This window comes from Ambystoma mexicanum, chromosome 6q, assembly GCF_040938575.1.
Source record: "Ambystoma mexicanum isolate Mex_15411 chromosome 6q, UKY_AmexF1_1, whole genome shotgun sequence".
Lineage (NCBI taxonomy): Eukaryota > Metazoa > Chordata > Amphibia > Caudata > Ambystomatidae > Ambystoma > Ambystoma mexicanum.
In genome coordinates this window covers 1,185,864,539-1,185,886,354 of record NC_090937.1, presented here as the reverse complement: position 1 = coordinate 1,185,886,354, position 21,816 = coordinate 1,185,864,539, and the positions used below count along the sequence as shown (strand labels likewise).

General features: G+C 43.3%; 1 protein-coding gene across 1 annotated transcript in view; it reads left to right on the top strand.

The window, feature by feature from the left end:
• Positions 1-21,816, top strand: part of PGM2 (phosphoglucomutase 2) — a 936,504-nt gene that overhangs the window by 667,674 nt on the left and 247,014 nt on the right. The gene's annotated exons all lie outside the window — the stretch shown is intronic.

The window sequence follows — 21,816 nt, the reverse complement described above, 5'->3', positions numbered from 1 at the left end:
GGGCTTGTTCTAGAATCTGGCCTGGCGGACAGATGTTAGGCGGCCACCCTGGTTATAGTGAACAGGGTAACTCTGAGAGGTTAGCCAAACCCCAATCAAGGTAGCAGAGGAGAGCCAAGGCTATTGTCAGCAGAGTGTGAGGGGGGGGTCAGGCATCCATAATGAGTCCACACAGTGTAGCAGGCAATAATTCAGTTTATACAGGTAGGTACAAAAGTATTATATTCTAAGCTAAAAACACACACTAGGAAAAGAAACAAGCATGTGATATTACATAACACTCAATTATATTACTAGCAAGTGTACCCATGCTTCGCACGGTAATCCCTACTTCAGTACTAGTTTGAATTTTATTCAATGACCTAAACCAGTGCTTCTTAGTAGACAATATTGCTAGTCTTTCCTGTAGGAGCAAGTGTGAACAAATTGTCTTTGTTTCTAACTCTGGAGCAAGCCACATAAAGTTGACCATGAGAAAAGCATGAATCTGTCAATAGATTCCAGCTACTTTGAGTTGGAGCGTTGAGATTGCGCAGCAACATTGTTGGTGTCCCGATCTACAGCCGAGCTGAACAGAAGTGCTGTACGTGCAGGGTTGAAGCGTATAAGCTTGAAGTGTCGTACCTGTACGTGTACAGCCGAAGCTTGTAAGCTTTGTACTGTTGAGATGACAAACATTCATCAACTCTGTGTAAAATGAAGCTTCTGTAATATCATGCGAGATTTGCCACAATGTGACAGACAACGTCATTGCGGACACTATTAAAGAGACATACACTGTATCCGGTCACCCGCAGTACTATAAAAGCACCGTTTTTTAATCACCCTCATGACTTCAAAAGTGAGTGCCGATAATGTCTGCTAGAATACTGATAGTGTGGAAAGTTTAGGAACATTCTTGACCTGCTGAACTTTAGGAACAATGAATGTAGAACTACGGCAGAATTACAGTGCACAGAGCATATGGCAGGGGTAAGCATTGCAGACCGCTTGAAAAAAGAAAAAAATCCCTAAATATATTTTTTTATACTTGTTAGATTGTCTATACCATGGAACCTACCCGCCTGCCAAATTTCAGGTTTGTAGCATGTTGGGAAGTATGCTGACCATTTCGAACAGACACACACACATCCAAGCATTGCAGACCGCTTCAAAAACGCATAAAAACAACATTTGAAAAATGTGTATTTTATACTTTTTATATTGTCCACACCATGAAACCTACCCACATTCCATATTTCAGGTTTGTAGCATGTTGGGAAGTATGCTCACCATTTCGAACAGACACACACACATACACAAATTTCCCTTTTATATATATATATTTCTGATGTTTGTGAAATCTGCTTAGATCACATGCTGTGCATAGGCCGACATCTAGTGTTAGCTGCTGAGTATTAGTTTGTTTTCGAAACTCGAAAAGGGACGTCGAACAGGGCGTGCCAGTAACACTGTCCCAAGTGTGACGTCCCCTGTGCGCATGATCCCTCACGCGTGTAGGACCCTCAGATTGTTTTTTTCCACCATACTTGTCGGACGCATGTTGTGGAGTGCCTTCGGCGCTAAGCCATTTCTAGTTAATAATTACTGTTAATACTCCCCCTTTCTCTTCCACCGTATGCCGAAGATCGATGCCGGTGAAGATCGTGGAAATCAGCCGTCGAGAACTGCCACAACAGACTCCGGGACTTGGAAGGCCTCTGCCCTCGGCCCTATATAGTAGGGAGAGTGGGGGGGTAGTCATACAGGATCTTTTCCCTCTTTCTTACATATACCCGCCCTCTGCCATTTGGTAAAATATGGAGAGTACTCCATTCAAATTCTGCCCTTAGCGTAATAGGAAGTTTCCCTGAGTAGATAAGCACAATACGTGCAGTCTGTGTCTCCCAGGAGATCATCCCGAGGCTACCCGTTGAGCTTGCAAGTTCTTTAAGCCGAAGATCCTTAAAGAGCGCTCGACTAAGCCCTGAGTCCACTATGCCAGGCAACTAGAGGCCATGGAAGTAGAGGGGACATTCAGCGATGGCAGCAATGCCGCCAAATCAGACGACAAGGGCAAAGGGATGACTTTGGACACCCGTGTGCATGCCCCTGACCCCGAAGGACTGGCCGGCCACCACGTTGTGGGGACAACACCCGGCGGCAAGATTGCTTCTCGTCATACCACTAAGCACATTAGCCCCAGCCCGTGACTCGACAATCATGTCGAGCGATCGGCGCCGGACGACACCACGAGAGCGGTCCAATTAATCCTTCTCCTCTGGGCGTTCCAGCCCTCATTCGCCTCATGACAAAACCCAACCGTCTTCAGTTGATAAGGGTGTCGCCCGATCAACAGTCCCTGAGGCCCGATCTTCCGATGATGAAACTGCTCGGCACTCGGAAGAGGCTAGACGTGTCGCGTCTGACCGCACTCCTGAAACTACATGTCCTTCTTCGAAACCTGCCTCCGAAACTCGACGCAATGTGTCAATCTTTGGAGGTCCATAAAAAATCGGGTAAACCTTCCTCTAGCCATCGGGGAGAGGATAAGCAACACAAGAAAACCTATTCAGGTCCCCATGTTCATAAGGTGTGATGAGCAGTCTGCTACAAGAACAGCAACTCCGCAGAAGCACAGCACCGAGTCTCCAGAGCACACAAAGCATGGTGGAGTCAAAAGTAAGAAGCAACATTCTAGCCTTTCCGGCGGCGGGTTACGAGCCTGTGGCCACAGCCCCATTCTGGTGAACCACATATCCGGAAACGCCTCGGTCTCCTCGGAGCGTTGCTACTCTCACCCCAGTGGCAGGCTACGCTCTGTATTCGTGAGTACGCTCTCGTATGAAAATCGCTTAATCTCTGTGCCTTTGTTAGTGGACCCTTTCCTGTGCTTCATCTGTAGTTCATTGCTGTCTGTCTGTCCAAATTTGATTTCGTTATTAGGTGCCCAGCAGGAAACAATCCCGTTTATTTCACTTCCTCGGAGGAGGAGGAGGCTCCTTCCCCAGCTGTTGAGGTTCTTTCAGGATTTGGTAGTCCTTGTGATATGGTACGGTTAGGTAGAGTGCTACAGTGTTCATCTTCTTTGTTGTAGTTCCTTTCCCTGTGTTCTCATTAACCCTTTCTGTCTGATTGCCTGTGATTAGGAATTTCCTCCCTTCGAAATCTCGCACACACAGAACCCTCACTGCTGCAAGCCGAGTAGAAAACGTATTATCCAGGCTCTTTCTTCTGGCGGTAAGACTGAGGGGCATGTCATTTCTTAGCCCGCAGCCAGGCTAGGAAAAGGGTGGTATTCTGATTCTAATTTTGATTCTACTCTGTTAGATTGTTCTGAGCTTCCCTCGATATCTTCAGGTACCTGCAATTTGTTTTCTTTCGCTCCAGCCTCCCGTGCCTGACCCATCTAATACCAGGGTAAGCCTGTTTAAAAAGCAGCGGGATACTCAGCACTTATCATCCGTTCTTTTTTACTGTCATTTCACTTCCCTATCTGTGTGTTTATTTGTGCTTAGCATTCTTGAGACTGGAGGAGATTGGGAAGATTCCCTTGCGTGTTAAAGCCATTTCGAACAGCCTAACCTCCAGAAAGCTGCTCTCAGGAAACTACGTACCCTAGCAGCCCTGCACAGGGTTTTTTCCCTAATAGGAGTTTTGCCGGGAGATTCCCCTGCGTCCAGACTATTTTGCGGGCAGATTGTGGAGGGGCATCTAGGTAATTCCCCATTCACTTCAGGATCCTGGGTGGATAATTTCCAGAGGAAAGAGAGGTAGGTGTTTGCCAGTCTGTATTTGAGTCAGTCTACAATTATTGGTTTTTCAGTCATAACATAAGGAGAAACAGAAGGCTCCAAAGGAGACCGGGAAGGTTAAAGTTTCAGAACCAACCCCAAAAACAAAGACGGTTCCTCCCACTGCTGAGGATATGGGCACTGATGAGGAACTAAAACCTGTTATTTTTCCAAGCTCCAAAGAATGGAGCTCGCACACATTGATAGGGCCATAAAAAGATTAACATTCATTCTTAACTTTTATGAGAAAGACCCTAACTACTTTCGTAGCTACTCCAAACCACCTATTACCTCTGCCCCTTCTGGATCCAAGGCAACACCGGAGTCCTCTGAGCCCCCTGCTAAGAAACTCCGCTCTGACGCCCTGTTTCAGGGTTTGGTCACAGACACCTTTGTGGTGGAACCTTACCACCCAGATTCATATTGTGATGAAACAGAACCTCAGTTGGTTGATGACCAGGCAGTTGACCCTGATTATGGGGATGACTAGGACCAGGATGAGGAGAATGAGGCAGAAGCCTACAACGTTGACTCCCCGGTTGCATGACTCACCTGTAGATAACCAACCCCTCCTCAATGAGGTACTGGCGAAGGCAGCTGCCCATTTTCATATCGACACACAAGTTGTCCAAAAAGACAGATTTCGCTGAGGAAATCCTATGAGAACAAGAAAGCAATTACTCTTGCTATCCCTTTGTCGAAATCCATCCAGCATATAATTGATCCCTAGCTGCAAACCTCAAATCTCACTCAAGAGGTTAATCCGCAAGTTGAGAAATTGTTCTGTGCCGCACCCTCCGATCCCCTGTACATTAAGGGCCAATTAAAGCCTGATTCCCTGGACGTAACATCCACCAGAAAGAGGGCAGGTACACCGCTTGCTTCCTCGGAAGTACCTCCTGATAAGGAAAGTAAACGTGTATATGCTCTGGGGAGAAAGGTTGCCTCCACTTCAGCCTATCAGGCACTAATTGCCAACAGTGCCACCCTTTTGGCAAGCTACAATTGCCATCAGTGGAAGGAAGTGTCCGCTTTGATGTCCTCCGCACCCGAACCCTTAAAGAGCCAGTTGGCTCAGCTGGCAGCAGATGGAAGGTCTGTATCAGGCTGCATGTTAAAAACAAACTTTGATGCAGCAGATGATGCTGGGAGGTTAATCGCCAAGGGCACTGTCATGAAGCGTCACGCTTGGCTAAGGCAGTCAGTGTTTAAGCCCGAAACCCAAGCAACCATGATAGATATGCCTGTGGAGCCGAATGTACTATTCGGCAAGGCAGTGGAGGAAGCTTTAAAGACGGCAAAGGATGAGTACGAGACCCTAAAATCTCTTGGCCAACCCACCAATAAACCCTCTGAACAAAGGGATAACAATAATTTTCACCGCTTTCGGGGCCAAGGTTCTCAAAGGGGTTAAAAATATTACCAAAACCAGGGAACTACATGGGGTAACTCCCAATCCTCACAGGGCTACCCCAGAGGGCAGCGCAGGGGTCGCACTAGGGTTAGAGGGAGCCCCGCCAGAGGTGGTACTCCACCCAACAAGCAGTGACATTCCACTTCAGGTCCCCTCCCATGCATCCCCAGTAGGGAGGCGCATTTCCACCTTCACCCACGCATGGGAGGGGATCACTTCGGACAGATGGGTGCTCTCCACAGTGTCCTGAGGATACTACATAGTTGTTAGGACGCCCCCACGACCATCCTCTGCGACGGAGAGTACACTCGCTGGAACATCAGAAGATCCTCCTCGAGGAGATCGCCGTTCTGCTAGCAAAGCACACCATAGAAGTCGTCCTGGTCAACCGGGTAAACAGGGGTATTCAACCTACTGCCTTGTGCCAAAAAAAGATCTGACAATGCGCCCAGTATTAGATTTGCGCCCTGCAAACAAGTATGTCAAGCTACAAAAAATCTGCATGACTACACTACAAGAGGTAATCCCTCTACTAAAAAAGGGGGATTACATGCAAGATTGGATATGAAAGATGCCTATTTTTATATTTCAATGTTCCCAGCGCACAGAAGATTCTTGCGTTTCAAGATACGCAACCAGCACTACCAATTCAAGGTGCTGCCCTTCGGACTAGCCTCGGCACCAATGGTATTCACCAAGGTACTGGCAGTGGTGACAGCGCACATACGCAGGGAGGCAATCCCAGTGTACCCTTACCTGGATGACTGGCTCATCACAGGGGAGCCCCCCCAAATTTTTAGAATAAACATCCAAAGATCTATCAACCTCCTCTTCCAATTTGGCTTCTCAATCAACACGAAAAAAGTCCAGCCTGGTACCAAGCACATCAAAACGGTTCCTAGGAGCTGTCCTAAATAACCAAGAGGGGATGGCCATTCCATCAGAGAAAAGAATTTGAAATGTGTTGCTACAAATTCCTCAATATCAGACCGGTCGCCAGATAAGGGTGCGCAAAGCTGTCCATTTGCTTGGCATGATAGCATCTTACATTTACCTGGTTCTCCACGCGCGCCTGCGCATGCAACCCATGCAGAAATTGTTGGCAAAACAGTGGTCTCAGGCAAGTGGTCTGTGGGAATATCTAGTGTTTGTTTCGCCAACACTGGTTCAGAGTCTTCTTGGTGGACAAGAGAAAACCTTACAAAGGGGAAACCCTTCTGCAATCCAGAGATACAAGCCGTCGTCGCAACAGACTCCTCCCTGGCAGGGTGGGGGGCTCACTGCCTTCATCACACAGCTCAGGGTCTCTGGTCTCACACAGTGGCTCAGAACCACATACATCTGCTAGAACTTCTGGCAGTCTTCAGAGCGCTTTGGGCATTCAAACCTCTCCTATCCAACCAGTTAGTGCAGATCCTAACACACAGCACGACTGCTATGTTTTACTTAAACACGACTGCTATGTTTTACTTAAACAAACAAGGGGGCACTTGTTCTCAAAATCTGTCCAAGCTTGCCCAGAAAATTTGGAAATGGGCACTCAAACTGAAGATTTACCTGTCATCCAACATGTTCCGGGGGAACTCAACTCGCTAGCAGATGCTCTGAGCAGATATCCCCTCACAGAGGAACACGAGTGGCAAATACACAAAGAAATGGTAAGAGTACTCTTCTCTCCGTGGGGTTTCCCCACTATAGACCTATTTGCCACAAGCGAAAACAGACAATGCCCAAACTTGGCATCCAGGTTCCCCCAGCCAGGCTCCAAGGGGAACGCCCTATGGATGAACTGGTCAGGGATATTTGCCTACGCTTTTCCACCAACCCCTCTGATGAGGAAAGTGGTGAACAAGATCCACAGGGAACCGATGACGCTGATCCTGGTTACTCCTATGTGGGCGAGACAACCATGGTATACACACCTGCACAAACTGGCGGTGTGCGACCCCATCAAAATCCTGTGCCAGTACAACCTACTCTCCCAGCACGAGGATTTAACAGTGCATCCTCAGCCCAACTCGATGAATTTGGCAGTATGGCTCCTGAAGTCATAGAGTTCGGCATCTTAATTTACTGCAAAGATGTATGGATATCTTGAAAGAGTCAAGAAACCCGAACACGAGGTACTGTTACTATGACAAATGGAAACAATTCGGAATTTGGTGCCAGAATAAACAAATCAGCCCTGTTCATTGTATTCCTTCTAATGTTGTAACCTATATGCTCCACTTACTGGATGCAGGCTTAGTGTTTAACTCACTAAAAGTACACCTGACAGCCTTATCAGCCTACACCGCTTCCCATAACAAGGTGTCACGGTGAAAGGTGCCAGTTGTTAAAGCATTTATGGACGGAATAAAGAGACTCCACCCTCCAGTTTCTAACCCACCACCAGGTTGGGACCTTAATGTGCTGCTTGCTAAGCTCATGGGCACCACCCTTTGAGCCCATGCACAAGTCTAGTCTCAAACATCCGACTTACAAAACGGCATTCTTAGTAGCCATTACTTCTATAAGAAGGGTCAGTGAAATCCAAGCTCTGTCAGTGCAGGATCCTTTCTTTACTATACATAAGGACAAACTGGTTTTACAAACTCACCCTAGGTTCTCACCCAAGTTAATTTCCAAATTCCATGTTAAGCAGTCTATTGAGCTACCGGCTTTCTTCCAGGAACCCAAAAGATCTGCTGACCAGACCGCTAAGAAAAACAGATCAACTGTTTGTCTCCATAGGGCCAGGCAGAGAAGGAGATTGCGTCTCTAAAAATGCCACCTCTAAGTGGATAGTCAGATGTATCCGACTGTGCAATTCCCTTTCAGACAATGACTAAAAAAGTGGGTTGCCCCGAATAGTGGTACAGCTATGGTAGGGGACTAAATATAATCTAAACAAAAAATCCAAAAAGCTGTGTAATGAATTGCAAGCTAAATCCTAATTCTTATTCAAAAATGGTATCAACGGATATCCTTATTAAATTACCCTTTGGAACATAACTCAATCAAAAAAGAGGGCAAGGAGAAAAGAAAAGGAAAAAGCACCAAAACTAAGAGTTGAAAAGTAGTACTGTATTTCATTAAATATATAATGGTAGAAAAAGAAACAGAATCAATGGTGCTTAACAGAGTGGATTCAACAATGTTCATGACAACAATCAAGAAAATGTGTTTCAACAATGAATGGATAATGAAAAAACAGACATAAAAAAGAACAATTGGAATATACAATAATAAATGCATACATTTGTAACTGTGGAATCAGTTTGAACTCAATTTACAAGTCTGAAACAACAAGGAAAATGCATTTCCACAGTAAATAAATAAATGGTTAGAGAACAGACAATAAATGTCAATTAACAGGTCTGCCTACGTAAAATTCTTCATTTACAGATATCAAAACTAATATTGGAAAAGGTCCAGAATGTTTTGAGTATGAAGAACATAAAAGGAGAGTTCCAACTAGCGAGGACCTGATTACGTTTCGGCGGGCCACCTGTAGGCCTTCAAAATCTGGAAACGCCTTCCTCGGGGCAGAAAAATGCCTGCAGGCCCTTTGCAACCATGAAGCAACCACTGTTGTCCTGACCCCATTTTCTGTGCGACAGATGAGCTCTGAAGAGGATTCATTCCCTTTGTCTGGTGGGACCAACCAGTCCCGAGACAAAGTTTGAATTGAGCCATCTCCAGAGGTCCTAGGAATTGCCAGAGCTGCGGAAACCCAATACCAGTAGACCTGCTGCTCATTTTGAGTGCATCATCGTGGAAAGACTGAATCCGTCCAAATCTTTGCTGAACCCGTAAGGACACTCCAGGGATCCAATCCGCCCAGACCCCCTCATCAGAGCGTGGGCCTGCATGAATCAAAGAAGATTGACTGGGCGATCTGTGTTCTTTATTGGTGCTACAGAAAAGGTGCCAGAATTGCAGAGAGAAACAAGAAGCTGTTGAAAGTCATGCCCCCGGTCCTCCCTCGAGACTGCTGCTGAGTCATTCCGTCCATTGTCCTGTCTTCAGTCATCAGACCAAGGAATCGGGAGGTCTGGCCCAGAGCTGCAACATTACGAAGCATCCAGCACAAACATTTTCTTCTAACCTAAAGTACTGTGGGGAAAAAGGTATTGCTTACCTGATTAGAAGTCGCTCCAGAGCATTGGAGTGCATGTAGAGGTGTCCAAGGCAACCCCCTTTTTCCTCCGACTCAAGTTGCGGCTTGTGTCCCTTCGAGTCCTTCTTAGTTAGTTGTTACCTTACTGCTTCTATACCACTACAGACTTGAAGAAATCCACAGGAACTTTTCGTATTCTGCTGCTTGTCAAGACTTTGAGCTCTCTCTGAATTGCCTTTAGCTAGGATTGCGTTTTTGGACTTAAAAGACTTGCTGTGCGAAGAAACCCTCTCTAGAACCTTGAATCAGACTAATATTACATTTACTAACCATTTTCCTTCCTTTAAGTGACTTTCTTATATGTGTTTGCAGAGTTAATGTATTACTTTAAAACTGCTAAGAACCGCATGTTCGCGTATTTACCGATAATACGATAGCATTGACTTTTCCCTTTCCAGCGGTTAGTTCCACCTAAAGTACTTACTCTAGTGTGTGTGTACGCTTGTGCATGTGCAATGAAATAAAGGGGTACATTTTTCAGTATACCACTGTAGTGTATTTTCAAGGGATGAGTGTGTGGACTAATGGTATCTTGGCTGCATTCTACTTCCCCTACCCCCGATTAATCCCCGACTGCTGTGCCACTCTACCTACCTTTAGAAAAATGTGCCTTCCCTTTTTGTTTAAGCATACTTGCCCCACCTTCAGGTCAGTGGTTGTACAGCCCTCACCAGAGAGTTGTGCAAACACCGCCTTAATAGTATGTCACTTTTGAGGACACATTCTCTGGATGACTTCAGTGACACCACAGTTAAATATAAATGGAGCCCAAGAGGTTTAGGATTTTACTCCGTAGAAATGTTCTTTTTCATATACAAACGAGTATGGAAGTAAAAAGACGAACTTGAAAAAAGGAAGTCTAAAATCTCCAGTATTGGGGCTTTTATGGATTCACATACTTTTAAATAGTCCCACCACTCATGTTGTCAGAACATTGGAAGACAAGCTTTTTCACTCCTACTTACTAAAGGAAACTGATCATTTCAAATCTATGCCCCTGCTTATTTGACTTGCCTGCTGTCGACTGCCTGCTTTCTAAAAACCTAATTTTACTTTGATGATTTTTCTACCAATTGGAGGAGGAATGCCTTGAGTGAGCTCTTGCTCATTGTCAGGTCCCAGGTTAGGTAGGGGTACTTTGTAAATGAAATTAGATTATAGATTTAATTAATTTATTGTTTTAATCTGATTTTGGGTTGTTGATCTTAACTTCTGTTCATCAGAGTGCTAACTCCCCAAACCAACATGGTGGCAGTAGTGCCAGTTCCTGATTGGAAGTTTCATGAACCTCTGACCTTCCATACAATTCTAAACTGCCTTTCATTGTTCACCTTCAAGAAGGAAGGTCCTGTTTTGATTAAGTTCCTGCGTCAAGGCCTTTTGATGAGATTCTGGTGAAGTTTACAAAGATAAATATTGTTTCCTGAGAAGCTGGTCAACGTGGGACAAGCTCAGCTGATAATTTGGTGGGAGCGTCGCTTTTTCTCAAGCTGGAGAAAAGTTGCTTTATTTTTATCACTTTATTCATGTTAGGTATTTATTTAGTTTAGGTATTTAGATTCGTTTCATTTTACTTCAAAAATCTGCTTGACTTTTATGACTCTGTGTAATTGACACGGTTTTGAATTTCTGACATTGTACTGAAGGAAGAAGCGTTTGGAATTTTAACTGCGCAGTTTTCTTAGATCAGTGCTTCAGAGCCTTCATTTTTGTTTCACGCATGCGCAAAGGAGAAGTGTCCTTGTTTTACTGCTGTGTCTCGTATCTGATCTGATTTCAAGTCTGTCAGTTTCAGTACGGTTGCGTGAATGAAGATTGCTTAAGGAAAATACCTGAGCCTAAGTTTTTGATGTTGTTTAACTTGAATTCATAAGGCTTTTAATTACGCTTGCGCGCCATTATATAAGGTGGCTTCTAAAAATATTCACTGTGCGCATGTGGAAAGTAAAGACACATTGATTTCATGAGCATAGCACATTTTTCTGAAGGATAAGGCAGCGCCTGAACTTGTCTATTGTGCGCATGTCAAAGGCAAAAGCAGTTGTTTTCGTTAGCATTGCGCATGTGCTCAAAAGGTAAACAGCATCTGAACTCATTTACAGTGCTTAAGTCAAAAGCAAAGCTTCGGATTCCATTAGCATTGCGCATGTGCTTCAAAGGTTGAACAGGATCTGAATTCATTCTTATTGTTCTTGTTTAAAGTTTTAAAATACCATCTGAACTCTTAATTGCGCATTTGTTACTAAAGTAAAAGGAACATCTGAACAGGAATACAATGTGCTTGAGAAAGGATGAAATGCAATTGAATGAATGAACACTCGAAAGTGATTTCCTCTTTAATTTAAGAAGATTGCACATTCTTGAACTCATTATTTTGAGCATTTTTGGTTGAGGAACAAAATGCATTCTTAAATTCACATTGCCCTTCTGAAATTGAACATTGACTGTGCAAGATAAATTCTCAATGGGTCTTTGTGAAAAAGAAGTTAATTAATCTCCAAGGTTATTTCGGAGATTGGACAGGTATGGGTTTAGATATTAAATTATTTGATATTTAGAGATTGAGTTAATTTAATGCATGTCTTCATTATTTAATAAACATTAATGTCTCCTTCTACAGATTGCAGCCCACCAGAAGTAGGCGTCTGTCGTTTGTTATTTTCTCCACTTCCCCTTTTCCCTTGGGAGTGTTAGTTCTTCAACTGGGTTTAAGACAGTTGTTGATCAAACGTTCTTGAGAGATCTGTGGGGCTCAGCATCTCCTGCAGACGCAGACGCCAGGACCGGACAGATGAAAGGCCAAAAAATAGTCTGCCTGGTTTGTTGAGTCTCACAGATTTCATCATGGAACAGTTGGGAGAAGTAATCCAAGAACTGAGAGAAGAATTAAGAGTTTCTCATTTAGAGAATTCAAAATTACATAAAAAGGTGGAGGAGTTGGGAGTTAAGATGACTCGGATTCAAGAATCCATTGGGGAATCTAGAACCCAGAGAGTAGGGTATTCTGGGGAAGGATTGTCTTCGGAGTTGGGAGCCACAGGGAACAGTGAACAACAACCCCCAGTTCTGGAAAGAGCAGACGGGAGAGATGAAGATAGAGTAGGAAGACACATTTTGAGTCAGACATCAGTTCCTTTAGCGTCCCCAGAACGTTTTAGTGGAGATGTTAAAACATTTTCAACTTTTGTTACACAGTGTGAGTTACATTTCTTGTGTCGTCCTGAGAGTTTTAGAACTGACATGGCTAAAGTTGCATTTATGTTATCTTATTTAACTGGGGATGCATCATCTTGGGCAGTTCTTTTGGTTGCTCAAGAGAATCCAATTTTGAAAGATGTTGTTCTATTTAAAGAAGAGTTTCGAAAGATGTTTGGAAGAAGAATGATTTCACAAGAGTTAGATGGGGAACTGTTAGATTTAAAACAAGGAAATAAGGACTTAGTGAGTTATGTAACAGCTTTTAGAGCTCTAGTTTTGGAAACAGGGTGGCCAGAGGACAAGAGATCGTCCTTATTTTACAGAGGTTTAAGGGACGAATTTAAAGACGCTTTATCAACCATGGTTGATCGTCCCACTTCTTGTGATGCCTTAATTGACTTAGTTATGCGAATAGATTTTCGATTGGGAGAAAGAAGAAATGAACGTAGAAAGGGTTTTGGAGAGGTCAAGGTGGGTCAGCGTTTTGAAAAACCTAGAATGGAAGAAAGGAGTAAAGTCAGTGAACAGTCAGGCAAAATAAGAGGACCATTATCTAAAGAGGAGAAAGATAGGAGAAGAGCTAATCACTTGTGTTTATATTGTGGGCGTAGTGGTCATTTTCTAGGGAATTGTCCTTACACTCCCAAAAGAGGGCAGTCCAATGTTTCTCGATCTCAACAGGTGGCGAATACCCTTCAAGCGGCTGTACCTCATGTAACAATTAACGTATCCTTATTCTTGGATGATGTTTTAAAAGGATCAGGACCAGCCATGATTGATTCAGGGGCAACTGGTAATTTTATGGATTGGGGATTGGCTCGGTCTATGAAAATTCCATTAGTTGAAAAAATAGCAGTAGAGCAAGTAAGAGCAGTAGATGGTTCTCAGTTAACCTCGGGACCCATCACTCATGAAACTGTTCCTTTGTTTATGACACTGGTTAAAGATCACTCTGAGTATATTGTCTTTGAACTTATTGATGCTCCTCAGCTACAAATCATTTTGGGAATGCCTTGGTTGACTAATCATAATCCCACAATTGACTGGGGAAGAAGAATATTAGATTTTCGATCAGAAATTTGTAAGGAACATTGTTTCAATTGTAAGTATGAGATCAGAGATGAGAGTATTGAAAGTGGAAGAGTGGTGGCTTTAGCTCAAAATGGATTTGAAGAACATTCTATTGGAGCTGTGATGGGTTTTTTGCCTGAGTGTTATAAAGAGTTTACTTGTGTGTTTGATGAGGTTGAAGCAGGGGAGTTACCGCCACATCGATCATATGATTGCAAAATTGATTTAGAGGATGGAGCAATCTTACCTAGTAGTAGGGTGTATGCCTTGACCGAGAAGGAAAATGATTACTTGAAGGAATACATTGAGGAAAATCTCAATAAAGGGTTTATTAGACACTCACAATCTCCTGCAGCTTCACCATTGTTTTTTGTACCCAAGAAGGAAGGGAAGCTCAGAGCTTGCATTGATTATAGATCTTTGAATAAAGTCACTGTTAAGAATCGCTATCCTTTGCCATTGATTCCAGAAATGTTAAACCAAATTCAAGGAGCAACCATTTTTACTAAATTGGATTTGAGAGGAGCTTACCATTTGGTTAGGGTTAGGGAGGGAGACGAGTGGAAGACTGCTTTCAAAACACGTTTTGGTTTGTTTGAATACCTTGTGATGCCATTCGGATTATGTAATGCTCCAGCGGCTTTTCAATTCTTTATTAATGATGTTTTGAAAGAATTTCTAGATCTTTTTGTCGTAGTTTATATTGATGACATTTTGATTTTTTCACATAATTTGGAGCAACATTATCAACATGTAAGACAAGTTTTGAAGAAGTTACACGATCATCATCTTTTTGCTAGTCTTGATAAGAGTCAATTTCATACTGAAGTGGTGGAGTTTCTGGGTTTCGTGATTTCTCCTCAAGGGTTGGAAATGGATCAAAAAAAAGTCAGAGCAGTGAAAGATTGGCCGACTCCCACTAAGATCAAGGAAGTGCAAAGTTTTTTAGGTTTTGCTAATTTTTATAGGAGATTTATCAAAGATTTTTCATCCATTATTCCTCCTATCACTAGACTTTTAAAAAAAGGTGTACCTTTTCTTTGGAATCAAGAAACGGAAGAAGCTTTTAACACCTTGAAGAATAGATTTATTTCTGGTCCTATTCTTTTACACCCAGATCCAACACAACCATTCTTTGTAGAAGCAGACGCTTCTAATTTTGCAGTTGGAGCTATTTTATCTCAAAGGCATAAAGAAACTGGTCAGCTTCATCCAATAGCATTCTTCTCAAAGAAATTTTCTGCCGCAGAAAGTAACTATTCAATAATGGATAAGGAATTACTTGCAATAAAAGCTGCATTTCAAGAATGGCGACATTTTTTGATGGGTGCCAGAAATCCTGTCACGGTGCTTACTGATCACCGAAATTTACTTTTTCTTAAGTCAGCTAAGACTCTTACTCCCAGACAGTTACGTTGGTCATTATTTTTTGCGGATTTTGACTTTGTAGTGACATACAGACCTGGGAAATTAAATGGTAAAGCGGATGCTTTATCCAGACAATTTCCTGGTTGTGAAAAAGAATTGGAGTTAAGACCTGAACCTGTAATTCCTGAAGAACATTTTGTTTCAGCTAACTCTTCTAAAAAAGAAGATTTGCAGGAGTTAATTAAAATAAATCTGAATATTCAGAAGATGAAAGAATGGGCACAGTTGGATGTTAAAAGAACTATTAAAAATGGTTTACCTTATTTTGAGGATAAGTTGTATCTCCCGAGTGAGGACCTTAGAGAGAAAATTTTACAAGATTGTCATGATTCAGTTTTAGCTGGACATCCGGGTTTTCATAAGACTTTGGATTTAGTTCTACGGCATTTCTGGTGGGAAAGTATTAAGAAAGATGTCTTAAATTATGTAAAGACTTGTGAAGTCTGTGCTAAGTCAAAACATGAGACTGGAAAACCTGCTGGACTTCTTGAACCCTTGCCTATTCCTCCTCGGCCTTGGCATACAATTGGTTTAGATTTTATTGTAGATTTACCTAACGATAGAGGATTCTCCACAATTCTGGTAGTGGTAGATTGTTTCTCTAAAGAGAGTCATTTTATTCCCATGAAAGGAGGAGTTACAGCTTCAAGTCTAGCTAAAAAATTCATTCAAGAAATTGTACGATTGCATGGAGTTCCCAGTCAAGTTATTTCAGATAGGGGGTCTCAATTTGTGTCGAGATTTTGGAAGGAATTTTGTAGGAGATTGGGTTTGAAGATAAAATTAACATCAGGATATCACCCAGAGGCTAATGGTCAAGTAGAAAGAATCAATCAGGAATTAGAAAAATATTTAAGATGTTTTGTCGAAGGAGAGTTTGAGTGGGTGGATTTGTTGTGGACAGCGGAATTTGCATATAATAATTCTACTAAAACCTCTACTTCCATGTCACCTTTTTTTTGTGGAAGAGGTTATAATCCTCGGTTTCTATGTGAGAATGATGGAGTAAATGAGACATGTCCAGCTGTGAAAGATATAACTGAAATAATTCAGAAAGGTTGGGCTAAAGCAAAGGAAATGTTACAAAAAAGTAAGTCTGAGTATAAAAGATTTGCAGATTTTAAAAGAAAGAAAAGTCCAAGTTATGCTAAAGGTGATTTAGTCTGGTTATCAGCAAAAAATATTAAATTGAAAGGAAAAAATAAATTTTGTCCTAAGTTTTTGGGTCCTTTTGAGATTGAGGAAGTGATAGGACCAGTATCAGTCAAACTTAAATTGACTACTAATTTGAAAATTCATCCAGTATTTCATGTAAGTTTATTAAAACCAGTGTCAAAAGGAATCAGAATGAGACCAGTTCCTAAACCAATTGTTTTGGAAACTAATTCAGAAGAATTTGAGGTTAAAAGAATACTTGATTCTAGAAAAGTAAGGGGAAAGATTCAATATCTTATTGATTGGAAGGGGTTTGGTCCTGATGAAAGAAGTTGGGAGTCAGAATCTGATATTCATGCGGAAAGATTAGTATCTAAGTTTCACAGAAGAAATCCAAATAAACCTGGCCCTGAGGTCAGGGCTTAAGGAGGGGGTACTGTCAGGTCCCAGGTTAGGTAGGGGTACTTTGTAAATGAAATTAGATTATAGATTTAATTAATTTATTGTTTTAATCTGATTTTGGGTTGTTGATCTTAACTTCTGTTCATCAGAGTGCTAACTCCCCAAACCAACATGGTGGCAGTAGTGCCAGTTCCTGATTGGAAGTTTCATGAACCTCTGACCTTCCATACAATTCTAAACTGCCTTTCATTGTTCACCTTCAAGAAGGAAGGTCCTGTTTTGATTAAGTTCCTGCGTCAAGGCCTTTTGATGAGATTCTGGTGAAGTTTACAAAGATAAATATTGTTTCCTGAGAAGCTGGTCAACGTGGGACAAGCTCAGCTGATAATTTGGTGGGAGCGTCGCTTTTTCTCAAGCTGGAGAAAAGTTGCTTTATTTTTATCACTTTATTCATGTTAGGTATTTATTTAGTTTAGGTATTTAGATTCGTTTCATTTTACTTCAAAAATCTGCTTGACTTTTATGACTCTGTGTAATTGACACGGTTTTGAATTTCTGACATTGTACTGAAGGAAGAAGCGTTTGGAATTTTAACTGCGCAGTTTTCTTAGATCAGTGCTTCAGAGCCTTCATTTTTGTTTCACGCATGCGCAAAGGAGAAGTGTCCTTGTTTTACTGCTGTGTCTCGTATCTGATCTGATTTCAAGTCTGTCAGTTTCAGTACGGTTGCGTGAATGAAGATTGCTTAAGGAAAATACCTGAGCCTAAGTTTTTGATGTTGTTTAACTTGAATTCATAAGGCTTTTAATTACGCTTGCGCGCCATTATATAAGGTGGCTTCTAAAAATATTCACTGTGCGCATGTGGAAAGTAAAGACACATTGATTTCATGAGCATAGCACATTTTTCTGAAGGATAAGGCAGCGCCTGAACTTGTCTATTGTGCGCATGTCAAAGGCAAAAGCAGTTGTTTTCGTTAGCATTGCGCATGTGCTCAAAAGGTAAACAGCATCTGAACTCATTTACAGTGCTTAAGTCAAAAGCAAAGCTTCGGATTCCATTAGCATTGCGCATGTGCTTCAAAGGTTGAACAGGATCTGAATTCATTCTTATTGTTCTTGTTTAAAGTTTTAAAATACCATCTGAACTCTTAATTGCGCATTTGTTACTAAAGTAAAAGGAACATCTGAACAGGAATACAATGTGCTTGAGAAAGGATGAAATGCAATTGAATGAATGAACACTCGAAAGTGATTTCCTCTTTAATTTAAGAAGATTGCACATTCTTGAACTCATTATTTTGAGCATTTTTGGTTGAGGAACAAAATGCATTCTTAAATTCACATTGCCCTTCTGAAATTGAACATTGACTGTGCAAGATAAATTCTCAATGGGTCTTTGTGAAAAAGAAGTTAATTAATCTCCAAGGTTATTTCGGAGATTGGACAGGTATGGGTTTAGATATTAAATTATTTGATATTTAGAGATTGAGTTAATTTAATGCATGTCTTCATTATTTAATAAACATTAATGTCTCCTTCTACAGATTGCAGCCCACCAGAAGTAGGCGTCTGTCGTTTGTTATTTTCTCCACTTCCCCTTTTCCCTTGGGAGTGTTAGTTCTTCAACTGGGTTTAAGACAGTTGTTGATCAAACGTTCTTGAGAGATCTGTGGGGCTCAGCATCTCCTGCAGACGCAGACGCCAGGACCGGACACTCATCTATCTTTGGCTGTATATAAAGAGATTCACTCCCCCAATCTCCGACCCCCCCTGACCCCCCAGATCCTATGGACTCTCTCGAAACAGGACTAACCAAGCCTGAGCCACCTCAACAGAGTGCTGGATCCCAGAAGCAAGGAAAGCCCACAAGGTAACCGAAAACTGCGGTGGTGCTATTCGTGAGAAGCTGAAACTGCAAAGTGCTGCTTTTCTGAACTTTGCCCATCGATGCCGCCGACCTTCGAATGGTAGTGCAGACGTTCTCCCTCTTGTCCCCACGACTGAGGCCCAGGAACAACAGGATCTGCCATACTACAACAGGAACAGAAGCCAACTGGAATCAATTTCTTCAGACCTGAGGTACTGTAAACTCAGGGTTACTTATTTCTTGCAGTGTAACTTGCTTGCTCTCGGTTGAGAATTGTCTTCGTTACCTTTTGCAGATTTGCTTGCAGCTTTGCCCATCACAAGCCTCCCAGCTTGTGGCCCAACAGTGATTTCTTTTTCAACAAAAGCTCTCTATAACATTGTGCAAGACTTGTTACTTACCTTCAAGAAGAACTCCAGCTACCCTAGACTTTGCTCAAGTGACATTGGCTGTCCTAGCTCCCTGAAAGACTCTTCTTACCTCTGACTTTGCGTTTTGATCTGTCCCTCCAAAAAGTCTCACATTCTTTACATGTGTAGCTGGGAAAGGGTTAATCTACATTGCATTGGGCGGTTTAAAAGACACCATAGGTGGATGTAAAAAAGCCACACTGCTGTGTGATTGACAGCTAGGCTGCAGATTAATGGGAGAAACCTGTATAAAAGGTGAGGATTTTGGCTTGGAAGGCAGAGTCGACCACTGGACGAGGAAATTCAAAGAAGAACTTGGAAGAGATGCTTGCTGCAACTCCTGGATCGTTGGTTTGCCCTGTGAAGCCCTGCTGCATTGCTGAAGCTCCAAATTCGCCTTGATTAGAGAAGCCCTGCAATGGACAACTTCTCCCCTTGGGTTAGTGGGACCAATCAACCCCAAAGTGAACTCGTCTGGACATCCTCTCGGAGCTGGCTGTACTTCCATTGCTGCAGCAGGAACTGATTTCCAGGGAGAGGAACACCAGAATCGAGTGTCTCGTTTTTAAGTCAGACCCGAGCTCCTGGAAGATCTTCTGGACTCCCATGAAGCAGGACTGACCAAGCCTGTGCCACCTCAACAGAGTGCTGGACCCCAGATTAGAGGAAAGTTCATAAAGGTTTCCGAGATCCATGGTGGTGCTATTTGCAAGAGTCGCGAGAAGCTGAAACTGCGAAGTGCCACTGATCTGAAGTTTGCCCATTGCTGCCGCCGACTTCAATTCATAGTGCAGGAGTGCCCAGACGTGTCATGATCACTGCTTCCAAGGAGCCAGGACCAGCCCAACGTCCTTGGAAGCAGGCCCCTAACCCTAATCCTAGGCACCAGCCGGTCCCCACTGGGACCTTTTGGACCTTGTCCTGGCGCCGGTGGCACCAGGCTCATCAAAACCATTGGTCCCGGCATTGGAGGCGCCGGGCTCATAATAGGTGTGAGGATGCTTGGGTGGACTTACCTGCAGCAGACCATGCTGCTTACTTACCAGCCACTTAGAAGCTATCTAAGAACAGGAACTACTTTCTTACCTGGGTGGGGCAGCTCCACTCCCTGGATACAGCACTGGAACTCTTCTGGAAACTGGAACTCTTTTCTTACCTAGGCGGGGCCGTGGAAGAAGACACCTCATCACTCCAAGGCTATTTTAACCACACCCGATAGATGAAGCGTGCTTCGCGTTATTCTGCATCTGCAGCAGAACGCTCACCGAGTCTGCTCCGGCTTTTCTTCTTCTGATCCTGGACCTGCAAGAATCCTACTTACCATTTCAGTATCCAGACATCATCAGCACCTGCAAAGAACAGAAACAACAGGTTAGCAAGGCGAACTTTACACGCAGTACTTACTCACCTGATCCATCGGCTGCGGCTGCTTCTTCACGCCGCATCTCCACCTGCAAAGGCAAAAGCATTGCCATACTTACCGGCACGCTGTGAATTCCGGATTTCTTCGTTCTGCATCGCCGCCTGTAAAGACAAAGTATCGTTAACAACTTACTGGCATTCCGCGGACTCCGGCGCTGCAAACCAACATCTGAAAGGCAAAAGAAAAGACATTAAGCAGGTATTTACTTACGTCCATCACGCTCGTCGCAATAAAACGCCTGCAAATACTCCGGCGTCTCTTTAACACGAACTAAGCTGCAAGGAAAGAGACAGTTAGAGCGCTTGCCATACTTACGAACTTCCAGGCGCTTCACTTCATCTTCCATCTCAAGAGCCCTGCAATACATAAGGGAAAAGCATTATACAGAGTCTGCATATAAACGTGCCACGCATTTAAAGACTATAAAGACAAAAGGTGTCCAGAAACTCACCGCTCGTGCAGATAACGACGGTAACCATCCTCTGAATTCAAGAGGCCTATGTTTCACCAGTGAAGGAACTGGCAACGGCACCCTGCACCAGACGCAGATGGAGAGCCCAGCATTCACCTATATAAGGTGAGCACGTTGACTTGGGGGCTCTACGAAAAAGCTGGGAAGAGAGAGAGAGAGGGACATTCAACAACCCAGACCATTAACCCCCATATTCTTTCACCTGCAGAAACCTCACTCTTCGAGTCCGACACTCAGTGCGAAGAGGTTCGACCCCAGAAGCCAATCGAGTCCTGCACATCACTTTTCGAGTCACAGACAGCTTCCTGCCAAGACCCGCGCCTCCGTGGGAATCAGGTGAGCGTTACAGAACGCGAAGCCCACCACATAACTCCTACCCAGGCGCAATGGAAACCTCAGACACTGATCAACTAGCCCAGTTGCTCGGGGAATTAAGAGCAGAAGTACATGCAGCTCATCAGGAAACGAACTCTCTAAGAAGAGAACTGATAATTTCCAAGGAGCGAACAGAGGACCTTGCTAGGCAGTTGTTAGAAACGCAGGCAGGACAGACACCTTTGCCCGTTCCAGGAGGGAGTTATCCTTCTGCATCAGCTTCAAATCCAGTGCAAATCAATCTGCCCGGTAATGTGCCCTTGGCTCCGCCCGAACGCTTTTCTGGTGATCCAAAGAAATTTGCAGTGTTCATCAACCAGTGCCGCCTACACTTCTTATGTCGACCAGCTGCATTCCCAACAGACCAGACCAAGGTGGCTTTCGTGCTTTCTTATCTCAGTGGCAGCGCTGCAGATTGGTCGATCCCTTTAGTCACCCAGGATGATCCGGTTTTACATGTTTTTCAGGCCTTCCAGTCCAGCATGGAGAAACTGTTCGCAAGACATGCACAAGGGCAGGCCTTGGACAATGAACTTCTCTCATTACGACAGGGTAATCAAGACCTCTTGACTTATATAGCCTCCTTCAATAGACTCATAGTGGAAACACAATGGCCCGAGGACAAGAGAATAACGCTTTTCTACAGAGGCCTGCGTGGAGAGCT